Consider the following 26,979-nt stretch of genomic DNA (forward strand, 5'->3'; position numbering starts at 1 on the left):
TGTTGGTGAGAGAGACAAACTTTTGAGTTTATGCAGAGCTCTTCTTCAGGTCTGGGAAATGTACTCAGAGTGTCACACCTAAATAGGAGGTGGAATATAATTGTGTAGCACAAATAGTTAACACATATTTCAAGGGACCATTCAAGGTGAAGTAGCCAGTTAACACCTCTCCAGTCCTAGTGGGGAAAGGAGAAAGAGGGGGGGGAACCTAGTGGGTTATAGAGTGTGGTAATATGGCATAAATCCAGTGTCTTTGCTCAGTCCATGAGTTTTACTGTCTAGCGAAGTTATGAATTTACAAGCTCATCTTGTAAAGGTGTTGTGTGGGTTTCCTTTGAGGTTGAGGACTGAAGTCAGGTATGGAGTGATCACTTTCTGAAAAGTTTCAGAGTAACAGCCGTGTTAGTCTGTATTCGCAAAAAGAAAAGGAGGACTTGTGGCACCTTAGAGACTAACCAATTTATTAGAGCATAAGCTTTCGAGCTCACGAAAGCTTATGCTCTAATAAATTGGTTAGTCTCTAAGGTGCCACAAGTACTCCTTTTCTTTTTTCTGAAAAGTGTTCACCCACTGGTGACATGGTGTTTTTGGGTTTTTTTATCATTTTTCTGTGTGAGTTCATTTGAGAGCATAATGATTGTCTGGTTTCACCCACGATTGTTATCGGGGTATTTAGTGCACTGAATGAAGTTCAACACATGTGGTGATAGGCACATGTAGGATGCATAGATCTTGAAAGGTATGTTCAGGGGGTATTGATCATCATAGCAATGGAGCTATATCTACAAGTTTTCAATCTGTTGTTCTGGCAGGTTCTGGTGACACTGTCAGTTGGTGTGTTCTTGTCTGTGGGAAACTTGCTTCTGATGATGAGCTTGGAGAGGTTGGGAGGACTGTTTGAAGGCCAAAAGAGGGTGTTCAGCAAAGATTTCTTTCAGGATGTGGTCCCCATCAAGTAGGGGTAGGGCCCTACCAAATTCACAGTTCATTTTGGTCAATTTCACGAATATAGGATTTTTAAAATAGTAAATTTCATTATTTCAACTATTTAAATCTGAAATTTCACAGTGTTGTAATTGTAGGGTTCCAGACCCAAAAAGGAGTGTGGGGGGTGGGGGGTTGGAAGGTTATTGTAGGGGAGGTTGTGGTACTGCCCGTACTTCTGTGGTGAGGGCCTGCTGCTGGCTGGGAGCCCAGCTCTGAAGGCAGAGCTGCCACCAGCAGCGCAGAGGTAAGAATGGCAGGATGTGGTATTGCCACCCTTCCTTCTGCGCTGATGCTGGCAGGGAGCTGGCTTCAGAGCTGGGCTCAGGCCAACAACTGCTGCTCTCCAGCCGCCCAGCTCTGAAGGCAGCACAGAAGTAAGGGTGGCAAAACCATGAACCACCCCTAAAATAACCTTGCGACCCCCTCCCCGCAACTCCCTTTTGGGTCAGGACCCCCAGTTTGAGAAATCCGCCTGTGAAATCTGTATAGTATAAGGTAAAAGTACACAAAACACCAGACTTCACAAGGGGTAGAGAGGGAAACCAGATTTCATGACCAAGAATTTGGTAGGGGCCTAAGTATGGTTGTAATTGTTTGATGCCCTGTATGGGTGCCAGTGTGGAGAGATAGGTGAAAACTAGGGGCATGCAGTCAGATGGGGTTTTATTTCCATATTTGAGCTTAAGAAGTCATTGTAATAAACATCTTCTGTGAGGCAATGTTTTGTTGTGTATATAAAGAGTACATTTCACATCTCTTCTACCATATAAAACAGTGAGGGCTGTACACATGAATGGATAACAGTAACTTGCAGAACAGTTTGCTGAATTAAATTTGAGTGTTTCCAAGTCACAATCAGTGTAACACTCAACATTAACCACTCTTTTAGTCTCTATTTTCATTTTCTTTCCACTTCTAATGGAAATCCCTGCCAGGACCAACAGAAAAGCAGCGACAATTGGAATATTTAAACTAGACCTGAATTTAAACTGCACTAGAAAGAATATTATTGGTTACAAGTAAATTTTTGTTCACTTAGATTTGACTAGCGCTTTGTGTTCTTTTCTTTCTGTCTAAAACAATGAATTTCAGAAAGTCTTTTTAAGTGCTTTGGCTTAAAGAAAATAATAAATAAATTCTGGTCCTAAAATTAAAAATAGAACAAATAAATAGCATGTGTGGCATAGCACACTCTGGGCCTTTATATTTCCATAACTTCTTTCATCTGATTTCAAAGCAAGTTACATACATTGGCTCCCATCCTGCAAACATGTACATATGTGCTGAAAGTTAGGCATGTGTATAAGGTCTGGTCTACATGAGAAAATTAAGTGGGCTTAACTAAATCACTCAGGGGTGTAAAAAAAAATCAGAGGGAAAGAAAAAATTTGAAGGAGAGTGCTCTAACTGCCGAGCTATAGGATATTCTGAAGCAGGGCTCCCTCATGTTGAAGCTATGTTTGGAGTAGGGGGACTAAAACCTGGGTGTCCTTGGTAGGGGCTGGAATCACTGGCCTAGAGTCATTTCCACTTGCTTGCTCTTGTGTGCTTACTCTCTGGCCCAATCGCTCTTCCATTATTTAATCCTGAGTGGAACAGCTTCAACAGGAGAGATTGAGGGGGTCCTACACCATAATATACTATAGCTTAGTAGTTAGAAAGAGTCTAGTTTCTGGAAGACCCCCTGTTCCAATCAAGCAGAGAAGGAAATTGAACCAGGGCCTCTCACATGAGTGCTCTAACCACTGGGCTTAAAAGTTAGAAGTTTGGTACCACCTCCATTTTGCGTGGAGTGGTGGTGCCCAATTTATAACTTATAACTCATTCCTGAAAGAAATGCCTTAGGTGCCTAAGTTGCTGGACTCCAAGAGACGGGTTCCTGTTTGTGGACTGTGTGACAGATATGGCAATTTCCTGCAACATCCTTGAAAAACCGGAGTGAATTAAGTTTAAATATTTTTGGAGTCCGCTGTATTAAATGCAAAGGTTATGTATTAATGTGATCTCTGGGAAGTTGTATGAACTTCAGAGGACTATATTGAACAATGGGCCAGACAAGAATGGACTTTTGAGCACACAGTGTCAAGTGGTTTGCCCGTGGAAATTCTGGGAGGTGTGTGTTGGGGAGGGGGTGGAGGGAAATGCAAATTTCTACCACCAGTTATGCAAAACCCAGACTTGTGAAGCTACATCCTGAGAAAGGACCATTGTCTACTTATTACCTGTTCCTAGAATCAGAAGATAAAAGGCCCAACCTGTATAAAGGAAAGGCTGTACTATTCCGGGGTTTCAGAGTAACAGCCGTGTTAGTCTGTATTCGGAAAAAGAAAAGGAGTACTTGTGGCACCTTAGAGACTAACCAATTTATTTGAGCATAAGCTTTCGTGAGCTACAGCTCACTTCATCGGATGCATACCGTGGAAACTGCAGCAGACTTTATATACACACAGAGAATATGAAACAATACCTCCTCCCACCCCACTGTCCTGCTGGTAATAGCTTATCTAAAGTGATCATCAAGTTGGGCCATTTCCAGCACAAATCCAGGTTTTCTCACCCTCCACCCCACCACACAAATTCACTCTCCTGCTGGTGATAGCCCATCCAAAGTGACAACTCTCTACACAATGTGCATGATAATCAAGTTGGGCCATTTCCTGCACAAATCCAGGTTCTCTCACCCCCTCACCCTCCTCCCAAAAACCACACACACAAACTCACTATCCTGCTGGTAATAGCTCATCCAAAGTGACCACTCTCCCTACAATGTGCATGATAATCAAGGTGGGCCATTTCCAGCACAAATCCAGGTTTTCTCACCCCCCCACCCCCATACACACACAAACTCACTCTCCTGCTGGTAATAGCTCATCCAAACTGACCACTCTCCAAGTTTAAATTCCTGGGTGTTTGTTCTCAGCTAAGGCTGCTATGAACTTATAACCACAAGAAAAACCGTTTGGTGGGGTTTGAAGAACTGACTCCTACCAGAGCCCTTGCTGGATTTGGGGATTTGGATTTTGGTAAGCTTATTAGCATGTGTGTAGGTTCTCTTATTGTTTTTAATATGTTTTCTCTGTAATGCTTTCATGTTAAGAATAAAGGTAATTGCTTAGAAAGAGCTGTGTGGTAACTTGTAACTATTGGCAATTACGTTGTTCACAGCCTTCTAAGAGAAAGCAAAGTGCAGATGCTGGCCTGTTTAGACAGTCTGGATCGCTGGGAATATCAGAATGTAGGTGAGGAACTGTGCAACCTGGAAAAAACCCTGGTCAGGAGATAGAGGCATAGGTCTCTGTCCAGAAGAGGTGACAGCTGAGGAACCAGAAGCCTAGAATGTGTGCCCTTGGTGGACCACAGAGGAAGAATACAGGTGTGGTTTCCCAGAACTGTGACAGAGTACTAAGCAGGGATAGGTACCTCCCTGCAAGTACCTCCCTGCAGCCCAGACTTAGGTGCCTATTTCAAAGAGAGGAACAGGGATTAGCGCACTACCCCTCTCATCAGCATCTGCCATTGGCTAGTTTAGTGTGGAGCCACCTACCATGCTGGCTTTTCTGGATCACATTCTAAGGCGTTTATCTCTCCTTATGTATTGCATAGGGAGTCTAGGCATCTAACTCAGGCTTTGTGGAGCACAGTGTTATTCCTGTGATTTTTCTAGGCACCTAAAAGTTAGGCACTGTGACATTCAGCATTGCAGCACCTAAGGCTCTTTGTGGATCTGGGCCTCAGGTATGATCCACAGAGGGGCCATACAAGTACCATAGATGAGTAAGTATCCAAGTGTGTGTTTGCTGGGAGGGCAGTGTGAAAGCCTGAGCGAGTGCCTGATTGGGTGGTAGCCTGCAGGGGGCGGGCATTGGGGCTGTCTGTTTGTTTGTTTCAGGGAAGCCTGGCTGTTTAAAAATAGCCAGAGCTCCGCGAACCAGCTGAGCAGCGGCGAACCAGCTGAGCAGTGGGGAACAGCAGAGCAGCACACAGCAGGACTTTGCCTGGGAGTTCACCTGGAGTGAGCCCAGTGAGGCTTACGTCTTGCCAACTTCTCTGAGGAAGCTCATAGTAGGAAGGTGATATGGAAGGGGTGGGGTTCAGCTGTTGTAACCTGCACTGTATGTGCCATGTTTGTCTTTCTTCCACAGGACAGAAGGGACTTTGTCTGTACAAAGTGCAAGCTGGTCTCCATATTGGAAGAGAAGATTGAAGGTCTGGAGCAACAGATAACGACGCTGCGTTGCATACAAGAATCTGAGGATTTTCTGGACAAAAGTCAGGATATGCTTCTACGGGCACAAAGCTCTAAAGATTTAGAGCAGGGTGCACAGAGGAGCCAAGAGGCCAGTGAAGAAGCTTGGCAACATGTGACCTCCAGAAGAAGAAGGGGGAATGTCCGGGTTCCAGCAACGCAAACACAGGTAACTAACCGCTTTCACGTTCTCTCCACAGGCACCATTGTGGAGAGTGGACCAGATGATACGTCTGGGGGGAGAAAGCAGAAGGAGACTCCACTGGTTGGAAGGCATGAGATGCACTGTCCTGAGATTGGGGGTTCCACGACCACCACTCCCAAGAGAAGGAGGCGGGTGGTGGTGGTCGGGGACTCTCTCCTCCGGGGGACTGAGTCATCTATCTGCCGCCCTGACTGGGAAAACCGAGAAGTCTGCTGCTTGCCAGGGGCTAAGATTCGCGATGTGACGGAGAGACTGCCGAGACTCATCAAGCCCTCGGATCGCTACCGCTTCCTGCTTCTCCACGTGGGCACCAATGATACTGCCAAGAATGACCTTGAGTGGATCACTGCGGACTACGTGGCTCTGGGAAGAAGGATAAAGGAGTTTGAGGCGCAAGTGGTGTTCTCGTTCATCCTCCCCGTGGAAGGAAAAGGCCTGGGTAAGGACCATCGAATCGTGGAAGTCAACGAATGGCTACGCAGGTGATGTCGGAGAGAAGGCTTTGGATTCTTTGACCATGGGATGGTGTTCCATGAAGAAGGAGTGCTGGGCAGAGACGGGTTCCACCTTACGAAGAGAGGGAAGAGCATCTTTGCGAGCAGGCTGGCTAACCTAGTGAGGAGGGCTTTAAACTAGGTTCACCGGGGGAAGGAGACCAAAGCCCTGAGGTAAGTGGGAAAGCGGGATACCGGGAGGAAGCACAGGCAGGAATGTCTGTGAGGGGAGGACTCCTGCCTCATACTGAGAATGAGGGGCGATCAGTGGGTTATCTCAAGTGCTTATATACAAATGCACAAAGCCTTGGAAACAAGCAGGGAGAACTGGAGGTCCTGGTGATGTCAAGGAATTATGACGTGATTGGAATAACAGAGACTTGGTGGGATAACTCACATGACTGGAGTACTGTCATGGATGGTTATAAACTGTTCAGGAAGGACAGGCAGGGCAGAAAAGGTGGGGGAGTAGCACTGTATGTAAGGGAGCAGTATGACTGCTCAGAGCTCCGGTACGAAACTGCAGAAAATCCTGAGTGTCTCTGGATTAAGTTTAGAAGTGTGAGCAACAAGAGTGATGTAGTGGTGGGAGTCTGCTATAGACCACCGGACCAGGGGGATGAGGTGGATGAGGCTTTCTTCCGGCAACTCGCAGAAGCTACTAGATCGCACGCCCTGGTTCTCATGGGTGACTTTAATTGTCCTGATATCTGCTGGGAGAGCAATACAGCGGTGCACAGACAATCCAGGAAGTTTTTGGAAAACATAGGGGACAATTTCCTGGTGCAAGTGCTAGAGGAGCCAACTAGGGGGGGAGCTTTTCTTGACCTGCTGCTCACAAACCGGGAAGAATTAGTGGGGGAAGCAAAAGTGGATGGGAATTTGGAAGGCAGTGAGCATGAGTTGGTTGAGTTCAGGATCCTGACACAGGGAAGAAAGGTAAGCAGCAGGATACGGACCCTGGACTTCAGGAAAGCAGACTTCGACTTCCTCAGGGAACGGATGGGTAGGATCCCCTGGGGGACTAACATGAAGGGGAAAGGAGTCCAGGAGAGCTGGCTGTATTTCAAGGAATCCCTGTTGAGGTTACAGAGACAAACCATCCCGATGTGTCAAAAGAATAGTAAATATGGCAGGCGACCAGCTTGGCTTAACAGTGAAATCCTAGCAGATCTTAAACATAAAAAAGAAGCTTACAAGAAGTGGAAGGTTGAACATATGACCAGGGAAGAGTATAAAAATATTGCTCGGGCATGTAGGAATGAAATCAGGAGGGCCAAATCGCACCTGGAGCTGCAGCTAGCAAGAGATGTCAAGAGTAACAAGAAGGGTTTCTTCAGGTATGTTGGCAACAAGAAGAAAGCCAAGGAAAGTGTGGGCCCCTTACTGAATGAGGGAGGCAACCTAGTGACAGAGGATGTGGAAAAAGCTAATGTACTCAATGCTTTTTTTGCCTCTGTCTTCATGAACAAGGTCAGCTCCCAGACTGCTGCGCTGGGCATCACAAAATGCGGAAGAGATGGCCAGCCCTCTGTGGAGAAAGAGGTGGTTAGGGACTATTTAGAAAAGCTGGACGTGCACAAGTCCATGGGGCCGGACGAGTTGCATCCAAGAGTGCTAAAGGAATTGGCGGCTGTGATTGCAGAGCCATTGGCCATTATCTTTGAAAACTCATGGCGAACGGGGGAAGTCCCAGATGACTGGAAAAAGGCTAATGTAGTGCCAATCTTTAAAAAAGGGAAGAAGGAGGATCCTGGGAACTACAGGCCAGTCAGCCTCACCTCAGTCCCTGGAAAAATCATGGAGCAGGTCCTCAAAGAATCAATCCTGAAGCACTTGCATGAGAGGAAAGTGATCAGGAACAGCCAGCATGGATTCACCAAGGGAAGGTCATGCCTGACTAATCTGATCGCCTTCTATGATGAGATTACTGGTTTTGTGGATGAAGGGAAAGCAGTGGATGTATTGTTTCTTGACTTTAGCAAAGCTTTTGACACGGTCTCCCACAGTATTCTTGTCAGCAAGTTAAAGAAGTATGGGCTGGATGAATGCACTATAAGGTGGGTAGAAAGTTGGCTAGATTGTCGGGCTCAACAGCTCGTGATCAATGGCTCCATGTCTAGTTGGCAGCTGCTGTCAAGTGGAGTGCCCCAGGGGTCGGTCCTGGGGCCGGTTTTGTTCAATATCTTCATAAATGATCTGGAGGATGGTGTGGATTGCACTCCCAGCAAATTTGCGGATGATACTAAACTAGGAGAAGTGGTAGATACGCTGGAGGGCAGGGATAGGATACAGAGGGACCTAGACAAATTGGAGGATTGGGCCAAAAGAAATCTGATGAGGTTCAATAAGGATAAGTGCAGGGTCCTGCACTTAGGACGGAAGAACCCAATGCACAGCTACAGACTAGGGACCGAATGGCTAGGCAGCAGTTCTGCGGAAAAGGACCTAGGGGTGACAGTGGACGAGAAGCTGGATATGAGTCAGCAGTGTGCCCTTGTTGCCAAGAAGGCCAATGGCATTTTGGGATGTATAAGTAGGGGCATAGCGAGCAGATCGAGGGACGTGATCGTCCCCCTCTATTCGACATTGGTGAGGCCTCATCTGGAGTACTGTGACCAGTTTTGGGCCCCACACTACAAGAAGGATGTGGATAAATTGGAGAGAGTCCAGCGAAGGGCAACAAAAATGATTATGGGTCTGGAACACATGACTTATGAGGAGAGGCTGAGGGAACTGGGATTGTTTAGTTTGCAGAAGAATGAGGGGGGATTGAATAGCTGCTTTCAACTACCTGAGAGGTGGTTCCAGAGAGGATGGTTCTAGACTATTCTCAGTGGTAGAAGAGGACAGGACAAGGAGTAATGGTCTCAAGTTGCAGTGGGGGAGGTTTAGGTTGGATATTAGGAAAAACTTTTTCACTAGGATGGTGGTGAAACACTGGAATGCGTTACCTAGGGAGGTGGTAGAATCTCCTTCCTTAGAAGTTTTTAAGGTCAGGCTTGACAAAGCCCTGGCTGGGATGATTTAATTGGGGATTGGTCCTGCTTTGAGCAGGGGGTTGGACTAGATGACCTCCTGAGGTCCCTTCCAACCCTGATATTCTGTGATTCTATGATTCCATTAAGACTAAACTACCCTTCACAGCTGACACACTGTAGGAACTCAAGAAGTGTTCAGGTTGGAATATATCTGTTGCTGTTTTACACTATGCTATTTCCACTATTATGCCAACTAACATAGCACCTCTTCAAGTCTCTCCATATGATTTTCAAACCATGCTTTGCAAACATTTTAGCACCCTTTTGGCCTACTGCAGTGGTCCCCAAACTTTTTTTGTCATGGCCCCCCACCCCCTTACCCATAAAGGAACCTGTCTGCACCGTCACCCACCTCGAACCCTGGCAGGAGCCACAGCTGGGAGTGGGATTGGAGCCTTGGTCGGGACCTGGGGCCGGGAACGGGGCCGTGGTCGGGACCTGGGGCTGGGAACGGGGCCGTGGTCGGGAGCTGGGGCCGGGAACGGGGCCGTGGTCGGGAGCTGGGGCCGGGAACGGGGCCGTGGTCGGGAGCTGGGGCCGGGAACGGGGCCGTGGTTGGGAGCTGGGGCTGGGAACGGGGCCGTGGTCGGGAGCTGGGGCTGGGAACGGGGCCGTGGTCGGGACCTGGGGCCGGGAACGGGGCCGTGGTCGGGACCTGGGGCTGGGAACGGGGCCGTGGTCGGGAGCTGGGGCCGGGAACGGGGCCGTGGTCGGGAGCTGGGGCTGGGAACGGGGCCGTGGTCGGGAGCTGGGGCCGGGAACGGGGCCGTGGTCGGGAGCTGGGGCCGGGAACGGGGCCGTGGTCGGGAGCTGGGGCCGGGAACGGGGCCGTGGTTGGGAGCTGGGGCTGGGAACGGGGCCGTGGTCGGGAGCTGGGGCTGGGAACGGGGCCGTGGTCGGGAGCTGGGGCCGGGAACGGGGCCGTGGTCGGGAGCTGGGGCCGGGAACGGGGCCGTGGTCGGGAGCTGGGGCCGGGAACGGGGCCGTGGTCGGGAGCTGGGGCCGGGAACGGGGCCGTGGTCGGGAGCTGGGGCCGGGAACGGGGCCGTGGTCGGGAGCTGGGGCCGGGAACGGGGCCGTGGTCGGGAGCTGGGGCCGGGAACGGGGCCGTGGTCGGGACCTGGGGCCGGGAACGGGGCCGTGGTCGGGACCTGGGGCCGGGAACGGGGCCGTGGTCGGGAGCTGGGGCCGGGAACGGGGCCGTGGTCGGGAGCTGGGGCCGGGAACGGGGCCGTGGTCGGGAGCTGGGGCCGGGAACGGGGCCGTGGTCGGGAGCTGGGGCCGGGAACGGGGCCGTGGTCGGGAGCTGGGGCCGGGAACGGGGCCGTGGTCGGGAGCTGGGGCTGGGAACGGGGCCGTGGTCGGGAGCTGGGGCCGGGAACGGGGCCGTGGTCGGGAGCTGGGGCCGGGAACGGGGCCGTGGTCGGGAGCTGGGGCCGGGAACGGGGCCGTGGTCGGGAGCTGGGGCCGGGAACGGGGCCGTGGTTGGGAGCCCAGGCTAGGAGTGGGGCCGCAGCCAGGGCCTGCGGTCAGGCTGGGAGCTGAGAGCCAAGGTTGTGGACGAGGCCGTAGGTAGGGCTGGGAGCCAAGGCTGGAGCGGTGGTTGGAGCTGTGGCTGGGAAGGAAGCTGAGGCCAGGGCCAGGAGCGGGAGGCCGAAGCTGGGGCTGCAACTGGGGCCACAGTCAGGAGCAAAGCCACGGCTGGGTCCAAGAGCAAGGTTAGGGCCCAACCTGCGGCTGGGGCAGGGGCAGGGGCAGGGCCAGAGCACAGCTGGGGGCAGAGAGAGCCTGAGTGGTGCTTCCTCCCCACCGCCCCTGGGAGCTGGCCCGCAGCCCATTGTGCTCCCCTGAACTTTCCTCTGCACACCCTTGGGGCATGCGCCCCACAGTTTGGGGACCACTGGTCTACTGGGACACATGCAAGGGCTTTTAGGACCCTTTAGGTCTGGTGGATCTGAGCCCCAAATTTAGCTAAGCACTTAAACACCTGTTTAACTTTAAGGGCATCCCTATTCAGCCAAACTCTTCAGCATGTGCTTAATTTTAAGCACGAGTTTAAGTCTCACTGAGTCCCTGTGGGAATTGAGCACACGCTTAAACTTCAGCACGTGCTTCAATGCTTTGCTGAATCAGGATGGGGTTTACTCACATGCTTAAAGTTAAGTTACGTGCTTTGTTGAACCGGGGCCTTGGTCTTTAATCCATTCTTGATCATTCCATATTCTCTATTATACTAAAATCCTCTGCCCCTTAATTCATTTTAAAGGCCTCAAGGTCTAGTACCTGCTTTTTTTGCACTTCCCATTTCTAGCACCCTTTCCTAACAGGAATTCTGGAGCGTGGCACTGCCGTACTTTCTTAGGAGTTATTTGTAACCAATAGTTGGTACAGAATTTTCAAAGGAAAATGTGATTTTCACATCGACACTGTCCCTTTAATGACATGAAGGGAGCAGTTAGTTAAAAGAAGTGTGATGCTCAGGGCGTGGCTGCATTTCAGTGGCGTCTGATGTTATTCCTGTGCACGATTTGTAAAACACCTCAGAATCTTTCAGGATAACCGGCACTCTGTGTGAATGTAGGTTCCCCTTTTTATCAGTCTAGAACTCGAGAGATTGCCATTTATAAATTAAAATGGATCTATTACATGAGAGATTCATGTAAACCAATCTTACAATTTTTATCCTGCATAAACTAGTCTGAGCTATGCTGGTCATACAGGCCAGGAATTGGCAGAGCTTATTAAGATGAAGTTCGGTATTGAGGTGGCTAATCCATCCAGCGCTCTTCTATATTTCTAAAGAACTGTGTGAGTGAGCAGAATTCTCTCTATTGCCGATATCCTGTAAAGGGCTGTATCCCAGGACAGCTGCCCCCTGGGAAGGAAGAAATTTGTGACCTTGTTAAGCTGAGCAAGCACATCAGTTGGTAGAGTAAAGATACTCTAAGCATTTCCTCAGCTAGAAAAGAGGTCACAATGCAGCCCTGCTGGCTGCTGCTAGTGGACAATACACAGAGGTCTAAAAAGAAGAGGACAGCCTAGCGTTTTCAAGTATTCATGCTAGAGCTAGGATAGTTATCTGTAGTAACCAGCTATGCTGGAAAATAACTTGCACTGGCAACGTCCTTGCTTACATTTAACTGTGTAACTGAAAAAAATAAAAACTGCCCATTGCTGGGAAGGTTTAAATTCTCAACAGTTCATAGACAATTCAGAGTGTCACATAAATAAACAAGCAAGTTCTGCCATTTGCTACAAGAGAAAGGTAAACTTGAAATGATGTGGCAAAGAGTTAGGATTTTGTAAGAATAGTTTTCTTTAGGGTTTACTTTGCAATTTTGCCTAATTAGTCTCCAATAATTAATGCTGTGAGTGTAACGGAGATGTAATCAGAAAAATGCTGGTATGTAAACCCCATGGAAGCAATACATCTTTTGATAGTAATGATTATGTTCTTTTTTATTATTAAAGATCCCATTAAAAAGAATTTATGATTTCCCCATTTGTGAGAGAAATAATAAACATTACATTGGCTGCTCTTATTTTTGGTATTGAGCAACAGGGTATGTGTAATTAGCCACAGTTAAAAAGAGATTTTGTCAGTAAGGCTTTTGGGGCACATTACAAGCCAAATTACAGCCCAATAGATTTTTACATGTGGAAATACAGTACCAATAAATTACTCAAACACAGTTGTTTGAAGAAATGTTTGGATCCTGCAAAAAACATGCTAGAGCAGGAAACAATGGAACCAAGGGACCGATTACTAGTTGGAAGACACAGACTTGTATGCACAAGGACACTTGAGCAATTCTTTCATTGATCTGTTTTCCAGGGAATTGCTTTACTTCCTGAAAATGCACTTTATATGGTTGTTAAACAATGCCATCCATCAGAGCTATACTAAAATCTGGCTCCTAATTGGTATTTGACTGAATACCAGCCAAAATTCTGGTAAAAATTCTTTCTCTAGCTAACTTTTCACTGTTGTTATTGGTTTGAATTCCAGTAGCACCCAAAGGCCCCTTGTCTGAATCAGGGTCCCAGTGTAGAAGCACATTAGGAAGAGATAGTCCCTGTCCTGAAGAGATTACAATCTAAACAGACCAAATCAAAGAGCAAAGGAAACGAATGCAGTATACAAGCAGAGAGCCCAGGGTCCCTGGCATACACATTTTTAGATCCATGATTTATTTTGTTTTTAAACATAAGATATCCCCAGCTGCCCAGCCACTGCGGTCCTAGCAGCTGCTTCTTTTCCCCATCCTACAAACTGGGTCTGTCCTTCAGAGATGGCTGGAGTGGGGAAGGTTCAGGCGTCAGGCGTCTTGAGTTACCATGGATATTCCCTAGGACCTAACATATTAAGGATCTTCCTGATGCTGTTGTCTGGGGGCACTGGGGGTGCGTCCCTGATCAGACAGCAGTCTCTCAAATTCAGAAGTCTTGGTGGGCAAATGTTAGAATTTCCACACACACAATTCATTTTGTCCCAGTCAATTTTGGGCTCATGCCAGCAAAGTTCATGCGTGCATGAAATGCAAGGTTTAATTACTCAAACTTTATTGCAAGGAACATGCAAGGATCATGCAAGTTAATGGTACTCTTGTATATTCCCTGCATGAGCTTTCTGTTGTGCATGTGTGATCCTTGCACTTTTGCTTGTACGGGTGGATGCAATTTCAGTGTGTTATGCACAGGTATCAGAATCGTTCCACAGTGATTGCAGGTGTTTGTACATACCGTGTGGGAGCATGAAAGTGCAGGCACAGTTTTACATAAAGCTACCTGGAGGCTAAAGGCTGAAAATGCACCCCGATATCTGTATGGATTTTTTTCATGTCTGCACCCACCCACACCAGCAAAAATACAAGGTCCACACCTACATGCTGCAAGGATTATGCATGGAATATGCAAGAACACTCTTAACTACGGATAACACTTGTGTAACACCAACAGACCCCGGTCATCGTCGGGATCAAACCTGGGACCCCTGGAGCTAAATGCATGAGCCTCTACTGCATGAGCTAAAAGCCACATGGCCCTTAGCTAAGGCTGTAGCAGACTCATTAATCTCTAAACGCATGGCTCAGTGCCACTGGAGGTGACAGAGCACCACACCCAGTGGTGTGTGGGTTACATTTGCATGTTCCTCACAATAAAACCTTGAATAACTGAACCGGGCATCCTGCCCTGTTTTCTGGGAATATGTGTTTGACTATTAGTACTGATCATTTCAGAAGCCCAGGAGGGACCTTGCTCCTGTGGGATAATTGAAGGAGCACAAAGTGTTGAATGGAAAAGAGGCAGGAGACAGTTAATTCTGATGAAGCCTGCAGGCTGGTTCAACACACATGACCTCACTATATCATTGCTATCAAGCACAAGAAAGGGTTTAGGTTTGGAAAAGGGCTGCAGCAGCATGGCAGAAATTGTTACATGGTGTTTTACGACACTGGTTGCTGGTTACAGCAACAGTAGAACCAAGCGGTTATGAAATACGTTTCAGCTGCAGAGGAATAACCCTCAGGGAAGCAGATGTATCTGGTAACAGCAAAGTACGGCGATAGTGGTCATTTCCAAGGTTTTGGGGAGACAGTCCCTTGATAACATTGGTTAGGCACTTCAGCAGCCAGAAAAATCCCTTGGAGCAAGGAGATGACCCCCGCAGGTTAATCACATTGGTAGGGACTCAACACACCTTCTGGGTTTGCCTTTTGAGAGGCCGGTATGACTATGACCCCAGGTATCAGATGTTGTGCGGTTAGTGTAATTTTTATTGGTTCTCTGAATTCTTGTCTTCAATAAAGTTGCAACCTTTTCCTACATCTTCATTTAAGGGTATCTTGGGACAATGGTTTTGTTTGATTTTTTTTTATGTTGTTGTACTAAGCAGTCAAATATAGCACGTGACACAAGTATCACTTCCTGCTCTCGCCACAGTTTGGCTTCTAATTTAGCCACAGACCATTTTCAGTTACGCAATATCTGGCCTTATGCTGCAATTAGGTTTTCCAGACCGATCGTTAGATTATGCATCTCCTCCCTGTTTGAATTCATCCGACCTACACACTGATTAGTGAGACTCCTCGCAAACATACCCTTGCTAGTAGTCAGTAAATGGCTGTGATGGCGTCAGCATTGCCCTCGTGGGGAACTAGCCCTCTTTCCTAGCTGGCAATAAATTGTCACAGAACGTAGCAGCCAGTGAGGGAGGAAACGAAAGGAGAACTGTTAAAAAATGCTGAATGTTTGCTCTTTGCTTTTCGCCACAGAGACATCCCAGGGGTGTTGATAACGTTCTGCGGAGCACTGTGTGAACACCTGTGCGTTGCAAGCCTGTAGTTCAGAGGGGACTGACTGCAATGCTGCAGTTGGGGGGAAAAGGGCATCTCAGAGGTGGGAAATCTCGATGTGGTGTGAGAGAAAAGAAACCCATCAATACAAACCAGGAATTAAAGGTTGCCTACGGCTACAGCTACAACTGGCAAAAACAGGACGCTTAATTCACCTATAACAGCAGCTGCAACACCTATAGCAACAGTGGCTGCTGTAGTGTGGTGCAGGTAGGCCTAAGTGTTGTAATCACCATGCTGGGGTTAGATAAGGTGCTGGTTAAAACACCTGAGCCCTGACTACTCCACAGCTTCCACAGTTTCCAACAGTGGTGAATTGCAGCTATGACGATGGCTACTGTAGACAAAGCTTATGAGAACTCAGCCTCACTTTGAAAGCTGAGCTGTGTAAGCCACCAGAATGAACAGGGAAATTGGTCCGATGGCTGTGCTCTTGATTATCCCACGGGAAACCTCTCCTGCCTCTAATAAATGCCTGAGGGACCAAAGAAAGCATAGTCATTAAGTCAAGATGAGCGTGTCCCTTGTAAGAGCAACAACTTTATAAATGACCCCCTACCTCCTGACATAGGTGCTATTCAGCAGCACCAGACCACACTCTACACATTTAAACATACATAAATATGAAACCTATCAAGGGGGTCTGAGGAGAAAACAAGATGGGGGAGGTAATTATGGGGTGATGAAAATGGGGGGGGAACAGTTTTATGATGTCCTTTAAAGATGGTTGGAGACGGGGAAGGATGCTTCCACATGCTAGGACAATAATAGTGCCATCACCCGCTGCCTTAAAATGCAGTGCTGGGACTCCAAATATTGATGATGTGAGTTCAGACACCCATTAGGATACAGATAGAGAATATAGTCAGCGTCCACACAGTTAAGGGCTCTAAAAAATCAACAGTTTCTGTTTAAAGGCAATCCACCACTGTATAAGAAATGTATAAGCACCTGGCTAATGTGATGCAGTCACAGATATGGAAGGTAACTAGCCAAATTGTTGTTGCATTCTAGACAAGTTGCCAGTGCTGGATGGGCCATGACAATCCAGGAAGAAGTCAACCGCATTGAGCTTACTAGTCATGAGTTACCTGCGCAAAGAAAACCAATCAAATGCATGGAGCAATCTGTAGAAAGCAAGCGGCTGAAAGAACACAAGGCCTGAACTAGTGCCCTCAGTAACTAGGACAGAAAAAAGGAGCAATAACAATGTCTCATAACAATGACATCTACCCTGACGAAAGACTTGTTTTCCCAGGGTTAGAATAAGGTAGTTCCAGTACCTAGAGCTGGCAGTGTTCTCCAGTCATTTCTCTAAAGCTGAGTTGCAGGGTCCACAGAGCAAGCAGTGTAAAACTGTGTACTATCACTCAGCTGATGAGACTCTACACCGTCTTTAGACATGATTCACTCCCCTAGGTATAGTCAGCAATTCCACTGTCTACTCTGAATAATGATCACTGATAAGGCTCATACTGGTGCACTTATTCACAGAGCAATAGAAAATAGCACCGTTACAGTGATGCTGTGAAGGCCTCCAGAGTTATGGCTGGGATGAGCTTTTCCAGAATAAACTTCAGTTTTCTGGGATTTTGGTCCTGCCACAAATATTCAGAAAGAAATCTTTTAAGCCATTTGGAAACTCAAAACAGATTTATTTTTATACCCTCACCGGGGCAGCCATTTGCAATTGCTCAAAAAGCTCCTAGATTTTAGCATGCAGAATCAGCCTGTATGCACAACAGATGTATGTAAATCCGTGCTTTAAATCTGGTTCACTATCTTTTGGCCCAGCAGTTCGGTTTATGCAAGGGATCCAGGGGCTGGATACTATGAGGTGCTGAGCACTCTGGTCTCAATTCAGCAACCCACTTCAATCACTAAATAAAGCAAAGGACATGCTTAAGTGCTTTGCTGGACCTTGGTCAGAGTGCTCAGCACCATGTAGGTTGAGTGATAGACTGAAATAGCTCAATCTGTTTAGTTTAACAAAGAGAAGGTTAAAGGTGACTTGATTACAGCCTGTAAGTATCTAGGTAGGGAACAAATATTTAATAATGGGCTCTGCAGTCTAGCAGAGAAAGCTGTAACAGGATCCAATGGCTGGAAGTTGAAGCCAGATAAATTCAGACTGGAAATAAGGTGTAAATTTTTAATGTGGAGAGTAATTAACCATTGGAATAATTTACTAAGGGACATGATGGATTCTCCATCACTGACCATTTTAAATCAAGATTGGGTGTTTTTCTAAAAGCTATGCTCTCGGAATTATTTGGCCTGTGTTGTACAGGAGGTGAGAGTTGATGATCACATTGGTCCCTTCTGGCCTTGGAATGTATGACTCGAGGACCTGAAACAAGCAATCACTTGAAACAGAATAATAAATGGGCATGAGCTGCTGCTGGGGAAATCTACAGGAGAGAATATAATTGAATAAAAGATACTCACACACTTATATGAGCAGTTATGGCAATTGTAGCATTTATTGAGCAGTCATAGCATGCCTTTCTGTGTACAATGTATAGAATTTGTTCAACAGCAATTCAGCTGCACTAATTGCATGGGCAAATGCAGATGCACAAATGTATGTAGTCATATGGGCCAAATTTTCAGATTTGGACCCATTAATTACTTCCACAATATTTGCACCTGCACCTGCAAAACATGTATTCGTAAAGAGGCACCTGCTTGTTCAGATCAGTTCATTGCATTCATATGTACCTGACTGTGCACGACATTAATCAGTTTGCAAGGGCAAAGGCTGGATTTTGCTTTGTGAGTGCAGTGTGTGCATGGCTCCAATTTACAGGTGCTCCTTGGGTGCCTGCATTTGAAAGTGTCTTTCTGGAAAACCATTATGGGGGGAAATCATTTTAAGATCTTTCATGACCTTTGGAATTTTGTTTCAGGCAAATTTCCATCTATAGCTGCCCTGAATTCTTTGCTCATTGGAAGCTCAGCTGAAAGGATCTGTTTTATACTGTAGTATTTGCTGTGGATCATAAAACAATGCATACGTACCTTCAATTTATTGTATGGATTGATTTTTTTTTCAATTTCAAAATGCACAAGCACGTTTTTTTAATGATGTGCAGTCATGAATTCGGCAGACTGCTTAATTCCATATACTATAAGGATGTAGCAGGGAGCCTTTTCCATTGTGAATCGAATGGAATTTGTGATTTGCATGCACCTTTTGAGTCAAAATCAAACATTTGCCCTGGATTGGCCCTGGTTTAATTAAAATGATGAGAATGTGTGATATGCTTTTGGTCTAAGGCAAAAAGGATGCACAGTACTGAAATTTGGAACAAACATAAAAAAAATTGAGAAATGCATGGTTGGAAGTGATAAGAAATGCCAAGACTATGTATTACATGGGATCACGGGATGAAAATAGAAAATATCCTAAAAAAATTCTGGCATACTGTGAAACCGTTGTAGGAAGGTTTGGATAGGATTACATGCTTTATGGATAATGTCCCTGTAACTAACACTATAGATGTTTGTAATCTTTGTCAGTGTCTTTCTGTACAGCTGATGGGGCTGCTCATCATTGCTAGCAGATTTCCGACCCCCCCCGACCCCCCCCCGACCCCCCCCCTTCTGACTGGATTGTGGGGAGGGGATACACATTGTATCTTGAAGGGTTCTGCTTCAAAAAATTGATGGGTATCATAAAATTAAGTTTAAAAAAAGCTGAAAATATTTCTCAATGACCACCTTTAGAAAGGCCAAGACTATGTATTGTTGTGTTATACAGGAAGTCAGACTGTGGTCACAATGGTCCCTTCTGGCCTTGGAATCTATGAATCTATTAATTTCAGATGGGATTACACTGACGTAAAAACCAGTGGAAGTGCATTCAGAATTATGATGTATTGAAAACTATGTTATAATTACAAGCTATCACTTTAAATTTGTAAGGGGTTTCCTGATTCTGCTTCCAGGGCAGGGGGCTCCTTAGGGAAGCATGTGATCTGGATCTTCCCCAGTCATTCTGCAAAAGAGCCAATCTGGGGCAAGTTGGGTTGAGTTGTGCCTCTGTGCCTGAGGTAGCAGTCTGCTATCTCACTTTGTGTCTTCGGTGGTTGTGTGTTAGATTTCTAGATTCTAAGAAATACAGTGTTACACTGCAACCTTCCAGGAAAAGGGTAAAGGTTTGTTTCCCCTAGTTCTTCATGTGTATGCCGTGAATTTAACAAGGACCAAGCTGCATAAATCCCAAGTAATGCTAAAAGTTCAGGTCAGAGACTGAGGCACCAAAAATCCCAGTTAGCCCAAGGACTGAAAGCCTGAAGAATAAACAGCAAAGAGGTAGGGTTCTTGTCCCTAGAGGTGGTGCTTCCTCATCAAACAGGAGGCATGGCAGCATGGGAGAAGCTGGAAATGCTGTTGCCTAGACTCGGTCTCTAGAGCTGTCAAGCCAGCACCTTTCACCTGCATTAAGTTCCCTGTTAAAACATTTAGTGTGCATAACCCTAAAAAGTCAGTGCAGATTATTACAAAGTTGCTACCCATTCATGCATCACTGTACAGACTTATAGACACTGTTGCCAGTGTCCCTGTCCCTTTAGTAAAGGATGATCAGACATCCTAGGATGCCCAGTGCAAATCTAGGCTTAATGTATGTACAGTATATTGCCACAGGTCAAATGAAGACAGAGAAGCATAAACATCCCATCTTTGAAAAATATGCCTTCTGCAGCCTCCAGGCTACTCACAGTACCCTGAAGGACTGTGCTCTTTGCCTAGAGACAAGACAACCCCAGAACTTAATGTGATTTTTATAAGAGATGCCCTCCCTGCACATCCCTGCCCGGCTTTGGTTTGATGCCCAGACCATCTGGTCACCCTATAGCTCTTTTTTATTCTCCAGGAGTTACATTTTTTCAGCATATCATCAATTGCAACAGATGAGCTGCAACTGCTAGCACCACTGAGGCAGTCAAACATTTACACGCACTGTGTATCTTCAGCCAGATCCCACCCACATCCTTCAACACAGACATATTGGGGTACCTTTTCAGTGTGGTGCCTGGGGATTTCACTGTGTTGATTGTAGCTGAATGGCTACACTGCTGCTCATTGAAATTAATTGTACTCTGGTACATGGGAAGCACTTGTTATTTTGAGACTATTTTTTTCCTGTTAGGTACTTTGGGCATCCTAAGCAGCAGTGTCTGATCTTCTCTATCACTACTGCCTTTGAGAGAGGGTAGCTGTGGGGAAATGGCTCCTCTGCATCTGTATTTCTCCCCAACGGAACATCATGGGGCAGTGTATTATCAGTCCTCCTAGCCACTCGTGCAGAGGTGGGCAAACTACGGCCCACAGGCTACATCTGGCCCGCAGGACCGTCCTGCCCGGTCCCTGAGTTCCCAGCCAGGGAGGCTACAGCTATGTCACCACGCAGGCAGCACGGCTTGCGCCTGCCCACCTCCCAAGCTTTCCAATAAGCCAGTCCTGCCACTCTGAGCAGCATGGTAGCGGGGAGAGGGGGTTGGATGGGGCACACGTTTGGGCAGTCAGGAGACAGGTAGCAGGGGGGTTGGATGGGGGTGAGGTCTCAGGGGGGTCCTGGGAGGGGGGGACAGGGAGCGGGGGGTTGGATGGGGGTGGAGTCCTGGGTGGGCAGTTAGGGGTGGGGTGTCCCAGGAGGGGGCGGTCAGGGGACAAGGAGCGGGGGGGGTTGGATGGGTTGGGGATTCTGAGGGGGGCAGTCAGGGGGTGGGAAGTGGGAGTGGGCAGATATGGGGTGGGGACCAGGCTGTTTGTGGAGGCACAGCCTTCCCTACCCAGCCCTCTATACCATTTTGCAACCCCGATGTGGCACTCGAGCCAAAAAGTTTGCCCATTCCTGGACTAGAGGGCTAATGAGGAAAAATGCTTGCGATACACTGAGGTTACTGATGGGACCCAGCTCTGTCTCCATCACACCTGACCCAGACACATCTGCACCTGGCAAGGAATGTGTGACCTTTTTCTCTTTGATACAGGGAACCTTGCTATGATTATCCATGCCTTTGTCACCTGGAGATCACATTGCCATCATGTGCTCTATGCCAAACAGAAGATGACGCTAGTGAGCAATGTTGAATTTCTCACCTGGGATACATTGCATCATTGCTCTGGAACATGCACAGACTAGCAGGAAGTTTCTGAGTGGAATTTAAAGCATTGGTAGGGCTAAGTCGTAAGTGGTTTGGGATCTGATTATCCAAGAGACCTATCCCCACCCTCACCAGGGCCAGACTGCCACAGTTGAGATGAGTAAGATGTGCTCAAGCTATAGAATCTCTCTGATAAACGAGGGGGGAGAGTCTACCGGTAGGTCATTTTATGTGAAGGTTCCTCAACTTTGGGACTCATACTCCACCTTGATCTGCCAGAGCCTAAACTTAATCTTCCAGGCATGTCCCATTTCGCCCCTCCCCAGGCTTTTGTGACGGCTGGCATGAGCTGATGAATGGAAGGGTTTGAGCTTATTTTCCTCATATTAACTGGTGGATGTCTATTTATGCATCAAGGTCACAGGAACAGACCTTCATCGTGTATGTTGGTTTTTTTTTAATTTATGGGATGGGCACCCAGAGCACAGCATAGGGGCCTAGGGAAGTTTCCAGCAATCTAAATAAAATACATAAATATTTATCACAGGAGGGAGAGCAGGCTTCATTTCTAGTAGGTTCTGGACCCATCTTTTGGCACCCACTTTTGGACTTCCTGCCTTGTCAGGACCTGCCTCACTATATGCTAGATCTCCCAGTCTCCGTCAGGAAAGTGAGACAATGAAGCTCACATTTTCACTAAGATATGTCTCCATCAACATAAGGAAGGGGAATTCTGAAGTCATTCTCCAAAAAAAAGTCTCCTACAGGGCATGTTAAATCGCTACCATCATGCTATTGGGCTGACCCGTGGAAATGAGGCTCTGGTGTGTAGGGATGGGGACACGAATTCAAACAGTACCATACTCTGAGGAAGACTCATGTCTGCAGAGGTCAGAATAGCACGAAGCAGAGCACTATACCATGCCATGACCCAAAAGGCTATTTATAACACTGTCACTGATGAAGCAAATTGAATTTTAAGTAGATTTGTCTGGATTAAGATTTTCTAACTGAAAGTGTTATAAAAACAACTTATTATCATTATGATTATTATTTGTATTACCATAGCACCTAGGATCCCATGTCATGAACCAGGACCCTACTGTGCGAGTTGCTGTACAAACAGATATGAATAAAAATGTTTTCAGGACATTTCGTTTTTACTCTCTATGGAAACGAAGTTATTTTTTTACTTCAGACATCTTCTGTGGAGTGTCCAGAACCCAAAAAACAACAACAAAAGTTACACTTAAAGCTACACTTGCTGATCAAATCTGGACCCAAATGCTGAGTTTTGTAAAGATCAGAATGAAGAACAATCCATTGAGACAGCTGCTTCTGGAAGCCTAGAACAGGAAGTCTATAGAGGAGGAGTGGGATGATCAGCAAGAGGGAAGCTTTTGAAATTTAAAAAAAAAGGTGGCACAGAAGCACCTCAGTGAATGATTTAGAGACTAAGGACAGGTCTACGCTATGGAGCACAGTTGACCTAAGTTACGCAACTCCAGCTACATGAATAACATAGCTGGAGTCGACGTAGCTTAGATCAACTTTTTGCGATGTCTACACTGTGCTGGGTTGACAGGAGAAACTTCGCATTCCGATGGAGTACTGGAGTCGACAGGAGAGTGATCAGTGGTTGATTTAGCGGGTCTTCATTAGACCTGCTAAATTGACCCCTGGTGGATGAATTGCCGAGCGTTGATGCCCCAGTAAGTGGAGACAAGTCCAACATCTCTCAATCAATGCAAGCTCACATGGGGTGGGGGTGTCCTTCTGCAAGATGATCTTCCAGAGGCATATGCTTCAAAAGCATACAAAACACTGACTAAACCACAACAGAACTATGCACAGATTGGAAGAGAAATGCTGGCAATTGTTTTGGTTCAGAGCCGTTTCACGAATATGTTTATGTGCAGAGATCTGGTGAGGCAGAAACAGACCACAGACCTTTGGAAGCCGTATCACAGAAACCATTTTGCAAAGCACAATCTGGACTTCAGAAAAGGATCTCGAAATTGCAAATGTACTCCCTGAGGGCCAGGTTGAGCTTTTAGACTCAGGCTTGAGTCAGGGACAGTGGGCATTTGTACTGGACCCGGGGCAGCCGTAGAATGGAAATTATGCCTTGGAGTCAATCCTCTGAGCACAATCCCTCTGCAGCTCTTCATTTCCACACTGAAGCTAATATACTGCATCAGCCCATTACCTGAATACACTTCCCTCCAAGCTGTAACATGAGGAGGCAGAGCCGTGGCTCAACCTATTCCCAGCCCTTGTCCCACCCTTCACCCACTTCTTTCTGAGGGGCTCATTAGGCCATTGCTCTTCCCTCTGTGTCTAGCCAGATCTGGATATAGGGTAACCAGACAGCAAGTGTGAAAAATTGGGACAGGGGGAGGGGGGCTATAAGACATCTGGTCACCCTCTCTGGGAAGGTCTTATGTGCCCATGCATAGATGGGCTGAGCCTTATTCCCCTGCGTGGCTGCATAGGATCCAGCCACAGTTTAGCCCTAAATATAAAATCCAGGCCCAGCAAGGAGCTCCTAATCACAAACATGCTTCTAGGAGCATGTGGAAATAGTGAAGGCAAGGAGTTGCAGGAGCAGAGACTGAAGTAAATGTGACTCAAATACTTACCATTTCCAAAAGAAAAGCTGACAGCCTCAAATGAGGAATACCAAATCACCTCAATTTACAAGTGTTTGAGAGAGAAATTCTATGTAGATGCTCACAGAGAAAACCCAGGCACCTCCAGCTTTAGAAGCTAATTGGAATTGTCTAGTTATGTAATCCTGCCTTGGATGCAGGGGATTGGACTAGGTGACCTCTCGAGGTCCCGCCGCTATGATTCTATTAAATTGCTGAATATGAAGTGCAAACGACTTTACGCTGTGGTACCACACAGCCTGAGGTCGATATTGCTAAGTGTGCCACACAGAGCCCACCACAGGTTTGAGCAGGGTAAGAATGGAGTCTGACATGTCCTAATCTGGCTAGGTATGAACGTTGCCTTATTGAAAATAAGGTATCCAAATGTGAAATCTGTAATACAGAAAACAGAATCTAACAGAACCACTAAAACCGCATGAGATTCCTCATCCCCTTTGGTCCAAGGTTGTTGCGGGTGTATTTGAATTAATAAGTAAGATTATCTCATTAGTGGACTGCTAGTCACATCTTTTGGAAATCAAGTTGCTCCACAGCACATTTAGTGGTAGGGTAATAACACATTGTACCTCACCATTTACTCCTCTTGGGATTCCAGATGAGCTAATAACTGATAGTATCCCATAATTCGCAATTGACTCATTTTGGCAGTTCTCTGCCTAGCACACCATGTCAAGCACAGTCAAATGGCTGAGCAGAAAAGTCAGTGCAAATAGCAGATAACTTGATTTTTATAATCTCTTGCAGATTCAAGGGATCCAGACTTATTGGTAGTATTGTTAGACTATTTCAACACACCTCAAGTGCTTTATTAAGATCACAGGTTTAGAGGTTAAAGAACAAACACCTTAGGGCAGACAACTAAGCCAAAGATATTTAACTCTGAAGTAGTTACACTCTACACTAACATGTTTCAGAGTGGTAGCCGTGTTAGTCTGTATCAGGAAAAAGAACAAGGAGTACTTATGGCACCTTAGAAACTAGCAAATTTATTAGGGCATAAGCTTTTGTGGGCTAAAACCCACTTCATCGGATGCATGCAGTGGAAAATACAGTAGGAAGATATATATATATACAAAGAACACGAAAAAATTAGTGTTGCCATACCAACTCTAACGAGACTCATCAGCTAAGGTGGGCTATTATCTCCTACTAGTTTTTGAATGTTATAATTCTTGACATCTGATTTGTGTCCATTTATTCTTTTATGTAGAGACTGTCCGCTTTGGCCAATGTACATGGCAGAGGGGCATTGCTGGCACATGATGGCATATATCACATTGGTAGATGTGCAGGTGAACAAGCCCCTGATGATGTCGCTGATGTGATTAGGTCCTATGATGGTGTCCCTTGAATAGATACATGGACAGAGTTGGCAACGGGCTTTGTTGCAAGGATAGGTTCCTGGGTTAGTGTTTTCGGTGTGTGGAGTGTGGTTGCTGGTGAGTATTTGCTTCAGGTTGGGGGGCTGTCTGTAAGCGAGGACTATCCTGTCTCCCAAGATCTGTGAGAGTGAGAGATCTTCCTTCAAGGTAGGCTGTAGATCCTTGATGATGCGTTGGAGAGGTTTTAGTTGGGGGCTGAAGGTGATGGCTAGTGGCGTTCTGTTACTTTTTTTGGGGGGCCTGTCCTGTAGTAGGTGACTTCTGGGTACTCTTCTGTCTCTGTCAATCTGTTTCTTCACTTCAGTAGGTGGGTATTGTAGTTATAAGAATGCTTGATAGAGATCCTGTAGGTGTTTGTCTCTGTCTGAGGGACTGGAGCAAATGTGGTTGTATCTTAGAGCTTGGATGTAGACAATGGATCGTGTGATGTGGTTTGGATGAAAGCTGGAGGCATGTAGGTAAGAATAGTGGTCAGTAGGTTTCTGGTATAGGGTGGTGTTTATGTGACCATCGCTTATTAGCACTGTAGTGTCCAGGAAGTGGATCTCTTTTGTGGACTAGTCCAGGCTGAGGTTGATGGTGGGATGGAAATTGTTGAAATTATTTCCCCATGCTAATTTTTCCCTAATTCTAAGGCAAAATCTTAAGGTACAAATGAGGTTGTAAATACATATCAGGAATGTAAGGGTGGGGGAAGATCCTGAAAGACTATTGAGGTTGGTAAAAACCATTGGAAACCCAGGACATTTTAAATTACAGCAAATCTTTTCCCCTATTGTTACTCACACCTTCTTGTCAACTTATTGACAGATGCTCAGTAAGAGTCAGAATAACCCTTTCATCTATCCAAGCAGTTCAAGTGCCCTACCCTGACATCCCTCCTAGATGTTTCTGTTACAGGGGGTGGACCACTCAATAATTACCTGTTCTGATCATTCCCTCTGGGGCATCTGGTATTGGCCCTTGTTGGAAGACAGGATACTGGGCTAGATGGACTTTTGGTCTGACCCAGTATGGCCGCTCTTATTAATATATTGGCTTTCTTAGCTGCAAGCATTGTTTTTTGTTATGTTTTATTTGCATTTGGATTTTTAAAAAAGAGGACGATGTAAGCATAACCATTGATCTCAGCAGACACTGGCCTTTGCCATGTGTTGGGATGTAACCTTTTGTAACCCTGTCCCGGATAATGTGAAATAGAGACCAGACTGCTGTGAGACACACACATGGAAGATGTTTAAAACAGTCCTGCAGGTCTCAAGGAAGAGAGAAAGATGGTGGTTTACAAAACTGTGATGGGAAAAAGCACAACATAATGTTCCACTGTTTGGGCTAGCAATACACAACTATTAATGTAAATCATAACATTTAAGAAGTGTAACAAAATAACCAAATGTTTTTTTCAAACCTTACCTCAGTCATGACATAAGTATTTCAAGATGTTCACTAAAGTATTACAAACCACAGTGCGGGCTATCAA

This window comes from Lepidochelys olivacea, assembly GCF_965140295.1.
Source record: "Lepidochelys olivacea isolate rLepOli2 genome assembly, chromosome: 5".
NCBI lineage: Eukaryota > Metazoa > Chordata > Testudines > Cheloniidae > Lepidochelys > Lepidochelys olivacea.